The following is a 10322-nucleotide window of genomic DNA, read 5'->3' on the forward strand; positions in this document are numbered from 1 at the left end:
TGTTTGAATCTCAACCATAATGCATTTTTTGCATTCCTTTTTATGAAATGCATACATAATAAAATCATAGCAAAATATTTAATTTGCTTTCTACAAAATGAATTCCAAAATATGAAAGGAAAATACTCATGATGTACTAAAAATGATTCGAAATTGCTAGCCTGAAGCAATGACAAGCATTTAAAGAATGTGCATGTATGATTGACAACAGATTCCCATATAATTGATGAATCTGTTCTTATTTGCTTATAGGGCACATCTACCACCAGTTGGACACTGTCTCAGTACAAGTCGCGTTTTTGAAATGTCAGTTTGCGCTTAAAGTCTATGTCAGACATATTTCATTGTTTTCTTCATTTGTAAATTAAAAATTAATTCAAAAACCTTTTTTCATCAGATTAATATCTCCATTCAATCTTCTTGAACACTGCCTGATGTTGCCATTGTACAATCATAAACACTTTAAATCATATTTTTTTTTGTAATTGTTTACAATGTTTATTTTTAACTTTTATCTCCTACAAGTAAATGTATTAAGATGAACAAACCTGTCATAATGAATTTTCTTCAAAATTAGATAACCTAAATTGACTAGTTTCTGATTGGACAGGTTTTGTCATGGCAACAGCCAATCATTTAGCTGGTATATTTTTTTTTGCACGACTGTACCTTTTTACATGTGTGTAGTGACTGGACACATAGAATTCCAAAGCACATTAGAATCTTTCATTACTGACTGCATTTGAACAATTATCTGATACCTATTTTGTGACAAATGTTGGTGTATGAATAGAGTGAATTCTTTCTTTCTGGTGTAGTTACAGAAATGTAGTCAGTAAGGACAGCTTCTCCTGTGCATAGTATGAGTGTTTTGTTTAAAGTGTGCCTATAAAGTTATATTATTATTGTAAAAATGGAAGAGAAATTCTGTCTCAAAAAAGTTGTACACCCAAATTTGACAAAAAATAAACTTTAAAAATATACTATATGTGTTGAATGATCTTTTAGTGATTTGTCTGACCTAAAGATTTGGTCAGAGCGTCACTCAACATGGTTATCTGTCTGTCGTCTTGTCATTGGTCAAGTCCAAATTTCAGGTCAAAGGTCAAAATGGACTTTTGGTATATGTTTTCATATAATGACCAGCTGCCTTATGATCTTATCTATTCTGAAATAAGCCAAGAAGGCCAACAGTCACCGGACTCAATGACGGGTGAGGTTTTTATAGATTATGATATAGCAGTTTTTGGTAATGCTACTGAACAATATATACAGATCAGGTTGTCATGAAACAAGGGCTGATTGCCTGACATATAGGATGGTTGTTGAGAGGTTGTTGTAAGCTTTTGATTTGCACTCTGAACAAACAGAATCTTCAAAAACAGATTGTCACAAATCTCCATATACTAACAGGTATTTTACTAATTTGTAATGCTGTGCAGTGTTTCAGCATCTTTTCTCAAAGTATCATAGTATATAACATGAGATTCAGATGATATGGTGGAAAGGATCTTCATAAAGTCATGGATGTTGTCAGCATCTTGACACAAACTACAAGGTTAACAACGTCATAGGCAGGGTTTGAAAAAGAAAAAATGTCTTTTCATTGCCTCTGTTTCAAGTTTGTCATCACTATATCAGAGCAGCTATAGTTGATACATCAGAAATCAGGACTTTCTAACATACTTCATGGAGGTTTCAATCGATCAAATAAAATTATCATCTTTAATTTTACAAACTAAAGATGGACTGACACTTAGTCCTGGAAATTCAGAGCAAAATCTAACATGGCTATACTCCACGAAAAAAAAAAAAAAAAAACGGATAAAAAGAATAAAACTGGAAAAAGTCTGGTTGCTAAGGAAGTTAGATATAAAACCAGTTGCTGATGTAGTTAAATGTAAGACGGCTTCATTGTGCAAGTATATTTAAGACTGCTTGTTGACATAGAAGGAAGTACGACTGCTTGTTGACATAAGTGGATGTAAGACTGTTTGTTGACATAGAAGGATGTAAGACTGCTTGTTGACATCAATGGATGTAAGAGTGCTTGTTCACATAAATAGATGTAAGATTGTTTGTTGACATAAGAGGATGTAAGATAGGAGGATGTAAGACTGCTTGTTGACATAGGAGGATGTAAGACTGCTTGTTGACATAAGTTGATGTAAGACTGTTTGTTGACATAAGAGGATGTAAGACTTTTTGTTGACATAAGTGGATGTAAGACTGCTTGTTGACATCAATGGATGTAAGACTGCTTGTTGACATCAATGGATGTAAGACTGCTTGTTGACATTAGAGGATGTAAGACTGCTTGTTGACATAAGAGGATGTAAGGCTGTTTGTTGACATAAGTTGATGTAAGACTGCTTGTTGACATAGGAGGATGTAAGACTGTTTGTTGACATAAGAGGATGTAAGACTGCTTGTTGACATAGATGGATGTAAGACTGTTTATTGACATAGGAGGAAGTAAGACTACTTGTTGACATCAATGGATGTAAGAGTGCTTGTTGACGTAGATAGATGTAAGACTGTTTGTTGACATAAGAGGATGTAAGACTGTTTGTTGACATCAATGGATCTAAGACTGATTGTTGACATAAGAGGATGTAGGACTGCTTGTTGACATCAATGGATGTAAGACTGCTTGTTGACATAGATGGATGTAAGAGTGCTTGTTCACATAAATAGATGTAAGATTGCTTGTTGACATAAGAGGATGTAAGACTGTTTGTTGACATAAATAGATGTAAGACTGCTTGTTGACATAAGTGGATGTAAGACTGCTTGTTGACATCAATGGATGTAAGAGTGCTTGTTGACATAGATAGATGTAAGACTGCTTGTTGACATAAGAAGATGTAAGACTGCTTGTTGACATTATTGGATGTAAGACTGCTTGTTGACATCAATGGATGTAAGAGTGCTTGTTGACATAAATATATGTAAGACTGTTTATTGACATTATTGGATGTAAGACTGCTTGTTGACATCAATGGATGTAAGACTGCTTGTTGACATAAGTAGATGTAAGACTGTTTGTTGACATCAATGGATGTAAGACTGCTTGTTGACATAAGAGGATGTGAGACTGCTTGTTGACATCAATGGATGTAAGACTGCTTGTTGACATAAGAGGATGTAAGACTGTTTGTTGACATAAATTGATGTAAGACTGCTTGTTGACATCAATGGAAGTAAGAGTGCTTGTTGACATAAGAGGATGTAAGAGACTGCTTGTTGACATCAATGGATGTAAGATGCTTGTTGACATAGAGGATGTAAGAGTGCTGCTTGTTGACATATCAATGGATGTAAGACTGCTTGTTGACATAAGAGGATGTAGGACTGCTTGTTGACATCAATGGATGTAAGACTGCTTGTTGACATAGAAGGATGTAAGACTGCTTGTTGACATCAATGGATGTAAGAGTGCTTGTTGACGAAGATAGATGTAAGACTGATTGTTGACATAAGAGGATGTAGGACTGCTTGTTGACATCAATGGATGTAAGACTGCTTGTTGACATAGATGGATGTAAGAGTGCTTGTTGACATAGATAGATGTAAGACTGCTTGTTGACATAGATGGATGTAAGACTGTTTATTGACATAAGAGGATGTAAGACTGCTTGTTGATATCAATGGATGTAAGACTGCTTGTTGACATAAGAGGATGTAAGACTGCTTGTTGACATAAATAGATGTAAGACTGCTTGTTGACATAAGTGGATGTGAGACTGCTTGTTGACATAGGAGGATGTGAGACTGCTTGTTGACATAAGTGGATGTAAGACTGTTTGTTGACATAAGAGGATGTAAGACTGCTTGTTGACATCAATAGATGTAAGACTTGTTGACTTGTTGACATAAGGATGGATGTAAATGGACTGTTTGTTGACATGACAATGGATGTAAGACTGCTTGTTGACACATAAGTAGGATGTAAGACTGTTGACATTGTTGACATAGTTGATGGATGTAAGACTGCTTGTTGACATAAGTTGACATAGATGGATGTAAGACTGTTTGTTGACATATGGATGTAAGACTGCTTGTTGAGGATGTAAGACATAAGATGGATGCTTGTTGACATAAGTGGATGTAAGACTGTTTGTTGACATAAGAGGATGTAAGAGTGCTTGTTGACATAAGAGGATGTAAGACTGTTTGTTGACATAAGAGGATGTAAGACTGCTTGTTGACTGCTTGTTGACATAGACTGCTTGTTGACATGGATGTAAGACTGCTTGTTGACATTGTTGACATGACATAAGTGGATGTAAGACTGCTTGTTGACATCAATGGATGTAGGAGTGCTTGTTGACATAGGAGGATGTAAGACTGTTTGTTAACATAAGAGGATGTAAGACTACTTGTTGACATAGGAGGATGTAAGACTGTTTGTTGACATAAGAGGATGTAAGACTACTTGTTGACATCAATGGATGTAAGAGTGCTTGTTGACGTAGATAGATGTAAGACTGATTCTAGACATAAGTGGATGTAAGACTGCATGTTGACATCAATGGATGTAAGAGTGCTTGTTGACATAAATGGATGTAAGAGTGCTTGTTGACATAGGAGGATGTAGGACTGCTTGTTGATATCAATGGATGTAAGACTGCTTGTTGACATAAGAGGATGTAGGACTGCTTGTTGACATCAATGGATGTAAGACTGCTTGTTGACATAGGAGGATGTAAGACTGCTTGTTGACATCAATGGATGTAAGAGTGCTTGTTGACGTAGATAGATGTAAGACTGATTGTTGACATAAGTGGATGTAAGACTGCTTGTTGACATCAATGGATGTAAGACTGCTTGTTGACATAGATGGATTTAAGAGTGCTTGTTGACATAGGAGGATGTAAGAGTGCTTGTTGACATAGATGGATGTAAGACTGTTTAGATGGATGTAAGACTGTTTATTGACATAAGAGGATGTAAGACTGCTTGTTGATATCAATGGATGTAAGACTGCTTGTTGACATAAAGGATGTAAGACTGCTTGTTGACATAGGAGGATGTGAGACTGCTTGTTGACATAGGAGGATGTAGGACTGCTTGTTGAAATCAATGGATGTAAGACTGATTGTTGACATAAGAGGATGTAGGACTGCTTGTTGATATCAATGGATGTAAGACTGCTTGTTGACATAAGAGGATGTAAGACTGCTTGTTGACATAAATAGATGTAAGACTGCTTGTTGACATAAGTGGATGTAAGACTGCTTGTTGACATCAATGGATGTAAGATGTGACATAGAGAGGATGTGTGCTTGTTGACATAGATGGATGTAAGACTGTTTGTTGACATAAGAGGATGTAAGACTGCTTGTTGACATAGGAGGATGTAAGACTGTTTGTTAACATAGATGGATGTAAGACTGCTTGTTTACATAGATGGATGTAAGACTGCTTGTTGACATAGGAGGATGTAAGACTGCTTGTTGACATAAGTGGATGTAAGACTGTTTGTTGACATAAGAGGATGTAAGACTGTTTGTTGACATCAATGGATCTAAGACTGCTTGTTGACATAAGTGGATGTAAGACTTTTTGTTGACATAGATGGATCTAAGACTGCTTGTTGACATAAGTAGATGTAAGACTGTTTGTTGACATCAATGGATGTAAGACTGCTTGTTGACATAAGAGGATGTGAGACTGCTTGTTGACATAGGAGGATGTAAGACTGCTTGTTGACATAAGTTGATGTAAGACTGTTTGTTGACATAAGAGGATGTAAGACTGTTTGTTGACATCAATGGATCTAAGACTGCTTGTTGACATAAGTGGATGTAAGACTGTTTGTTGACATAGATGGATGTAAGACTGCTTGTTGACATAAGTAGATGTAAGACTGTTTGTTGACATCAATGGATGTAAGACTGCTTGTTGACATAGATGGATGTAAGACTGCTTGTTGACATAAGAGGATGTAAGACTGCTTGTTGACATAGGAGGATGTAAGACTGTTTGTTGACATAGAAGGATGTAAGACTGCTTGTTGACATCAATGGATGTAAGAGTGCTTGTTGACGTTAGAGGATTTAAGACTGCTTGTTGACATAATGGATGTAAGACTGCTTGTTGACATAGATGGATGTAAGACTGCTTGTTGACTGGATGTAAGACTGTTGACATAATGGATGTAAGACTGCTTGTTGACATAGATGAGGATGTAAGACATAATGGATGTAAGAGTGCTTGTTGACATAGATAGATGTAAGACTGCTTGTTGACATAGATGGATGTAAGACTGCTTGTTGACATAAGTAGATGTAAGACTGTTTGTTGACATCAATGGATGTAAGACTGCTTGTTGACATAGATGGATGTAAGACTGCTTGTTGACATAGGAGGATGTAAGACTGCTTGTTGACATAAGTGGATGTAAGACTGCTTGTTGACATAGATAGATGTAACACTGATTGTTGACATAAGAGGATGTAAGTCTGCTTGTTGACATAAGTGGATGTAAGACTGCTTGTTGACATAAGTTTATGTAAGATTGCTTGTTGACATGAGAGGAAGTACGACTGCTTGTTGACATATATGATAGAATTTTGATATAACCATTGCTATGAGATCAGATAAAATTATTTAAATTTTATTATATGCACGGAGACAATCGTAATAGTTATCTATCATAGACAGAAAATATTGTACAATATATTTAGTAAAGGAATCAACTGAGTACATTTTACAAGATATCTATTACAAATAGATGTTATTATACTACCAGGAACATTGTACGACATATCTGATAGGGTAGAACATTGTAGTAGATATCTGATAGAGGTAAACATTGTCCTAGATATCTGACAGGGGAGATGTTGCATTAGATATCTGACAGGTTAGAACATTGTACTAGATATCTGAAAGGGGAGAACAATGTACTAGATATTGGAGAACATAGTACTAGATATCTGATAGGGGAGAACATTGTACTAGATATCTGACAGGTGAGAACATTGTACTAGATATCTGATAGGGCAGAACATTGCAATAGATATCTGATAGGGGAGAACATTGAGAGAACATTTTGCTAGATATCTGATAGGGGAGAACATTGTACTGGATAGGGGAGAACATTGTTCTAGATATCTGATAGAGGAGAGCATTGTACTAGAAATTGGATAGGGGAGAACATTGTACTTAATATCAGATAAAAAAGAACATTGTGATAGATATCTGATAGGGGAGAACATTGTACTAGATATCTGATAGGGTAGAAAATTGTACTATATATCTGATAAGGGAGAACATTGTACTAGATATCTGTTAAGAAAGAACATTGTACTAGATATCTAATAAGGGAGAACATTGTACTAGATATCTAATAAGGGAGAACATTGTACTAGATAGGAGAAAACATTGTACTAGATAGGGGAGAACATTGTACTAGATATCTGATAAGAGAGAATAATGTTCTAGATATCTGACAAATGAGATATCTGATAGGGGAGAACATTGAATAAGATATCTGATAGGGGAAAACATTGTACTAAATATCTGTTAAGAAAGAACATTGTACTAGATATCTAATCAGGGAGAACATTGTACTAGATATCTGATAGGGGAGAACATTGTACTAGATATCTGATGGGGGAGAACATTGTACTAGATAGGGGAGAACATTGCATTAGATATCTGATAGGGGAGAACATTGTACTAGACATCTGATAGGAGAGAATATTGTTCTAGATATGACAGGTGAGAACATTGTACTAGATATCTGATAGGGCAGAACATTGCAATAGATATCTGATAGGGGAAAACATTGCACTAGATAGTTGAGAACATTGTACTAGATATAATGTAGGGGAGAACATTGTAATAGATATCTGATAGGGGAGAATAATTGTACTTGATATCTGATAGGTGAGAACATTGTACCAGATATCTGATAGGTGAGAACATTGTACTAGATATCTGATAGGTGAGAACATTGTACTAGATATCTGACAAATGAGAAAATTGTACTAGATATTGCATTAGATATCTGATAGTGGAGAATATTGTAATAGATAAATGCAAACATTGTACTAGATATCTGATAGAGGAGAGCATTGTACTAGAAATCAGATAGGGGAGAACATTGTACTTAATATCTGATAAAAAAGAACATTGTACTAGATATCTGATAGGGTAGAAAATTGTACTATATATCTGATAAGGGAGAACAATGTACTAGATATTGCAGAACATTGTACTAGATATCTGATAGGGCAGAACATTGCAATAGTTATCTGATAGGGGAGAACATTGAGAGAACATTTTGCTAGATATCTGATAGGGGAGAACATTCTTCTAGATATCTGATAGGGGAGAGCATTGTACTAGAAATCTGATAGGGGAGAACATTGTACTTAATATCTGATAAAAAAGAACATTGTACTAGATATCTGATAGGGTAGAAAATTGTACTATATATCTGATAGTGGATAACATTGCATTAGATATCTGATAGGGGAGAACATTGTCCTAGATATCTGATAGAGGAGAGCATTGTACTAGAAATCTGATAGGGGAGAACATTGTACTTAATATCTGATAAAAAAGAACTTTGTACTAGATATCTGATAGGGTAGAAAATTGTACTATATATCTGATAAGAGAGAACATTGTACTAGATATCTGTTAAGAAAGAACATTGTACTGGATATCTAATCAGGGAGAACATTGTACTAGATATCTAATAGGAGAGAATATTGTACTAGATATCTGATAGGGGAGAACATTGTACTAGATATCTGATAGGGGAGAACATTGTACTAGATAGGAGAAAACATTGTACTAGATAGGGGAGAACATTGTACTAGATATCTGATAAGAGAGAACAATGTTCTAGATATCTGACAAATGAGAAAATTGCACTAGATATCTGATAGTGGAGAACATTGAATAAGATATCTGATAGGGGGGGAACATTGTTCTAGATAGGGAAAAACATTGTACTAGATATCTGATGGGGGAGAACATTGTACTAGATAGGGGAGAACATTGCATTAGATATCTGATAGGGGAGAACATTGTACTAGACGTCTGATAGGAGAGAATATTGTTTTAGATATGACAGGTGAGAACATTGTACTAGATAGGGAAAAACATTGTACTAGATATCTGATGGGGGAGAACATTGTACTAGATAGGGCAGAACATTGCAATAGATATCTGATAGGGGAAAACAATGTACTTGATATCTGATAGGTGGAAACATTGTACTAGATATCTGATAGGAGAGAACATTGTACTAGATAGGGGAAAACATTGTAATAGATATCTGATGAAGAGAACATTGTACTAGATATCTGATAGGGGAGAATATTGCATTAGATATCTGATAGGGGAGAACATTGCATTAGATATCTGATAGATGAGTACATTGTACTAAATATCTGATAGGAGAGAACATTGTACTAGATAGGAGAAAACATTGTACTAGATAGGGGAGAACATTGTAATATATATCTGATGAAGAGAACATTGTACTAGATATCTGATAGGGGAAAACATTGCATTAGATATCTGATAGATGAGAACATTGTACTAGATATCTGATAGGAGAGAACATTGTACTAGATATCTGATAGGGGAGAATATTGTACTAGATAGGGGAGAACATTGTACTATATAGTGGAGAAAATTGTACTAGATATCTGATAGGGGAGAACATTGTACTAGATATCTGATGGAGGAGAACATTATAATAGATATCTGATAGGGGAGAACATTGTACTAGATATCTGATAGGAGAGAACAATTTACTAGATATCTGATGGGGAGAACATTGTACTAGATAGGGGAGAACATTGTACTATATAGTGGAGAAAATTGTACTAGATATCTGATAGGGGAGAACATTGTATTAGATATCTGATGGAGGAGAACATTATAATAGATATCTAATAGGGGAGAACATTGCATTAGATATCTGACAGAGGAGAACATTGCATTAGATATCTGATGAAGAGAACATTGTACTAGATATCTGATAGGGGAAAACATTGCATTAGATATCTGATAGATGAGAACATTGTACTAGATAGAGGTGAACATTGTACTAGATATCTGATAGGGGAGACGATTGTACTAGATATCTGATAGGGGAGAACATTGTACTAGATATCTGATAGGAGAGAACATTGTACTAGATATCTGATAGGGGAGAACATTGTACTAGATATCTGATAGGGGAAATATTGTACTAGATATCTGATGGAGGAGAACATTATAACAGATATCTGATAGGGGAGAACATTGCATTAGATATCTGATAGGGGAAAACATTGCATTAGATATCTGTT

This window comes from Ylistrum balloti, unplaced genomic scaffold (genome assembly GCF_031769215.1).
Source record: "Ylistrum balloti isolate Yb309-2 unplaced genomic scaffold, AGI_CSIRO_Ybal_v1 Utg370360, whole genome shotgun sequence".
Taxonomy (NCBI): domain Eukaryota; kingdom Metazoa; phylum Mollusca; class Bivalvia; order Pectinida; family Pectinidae; genus Ylistrum; species Ylistrum balloti.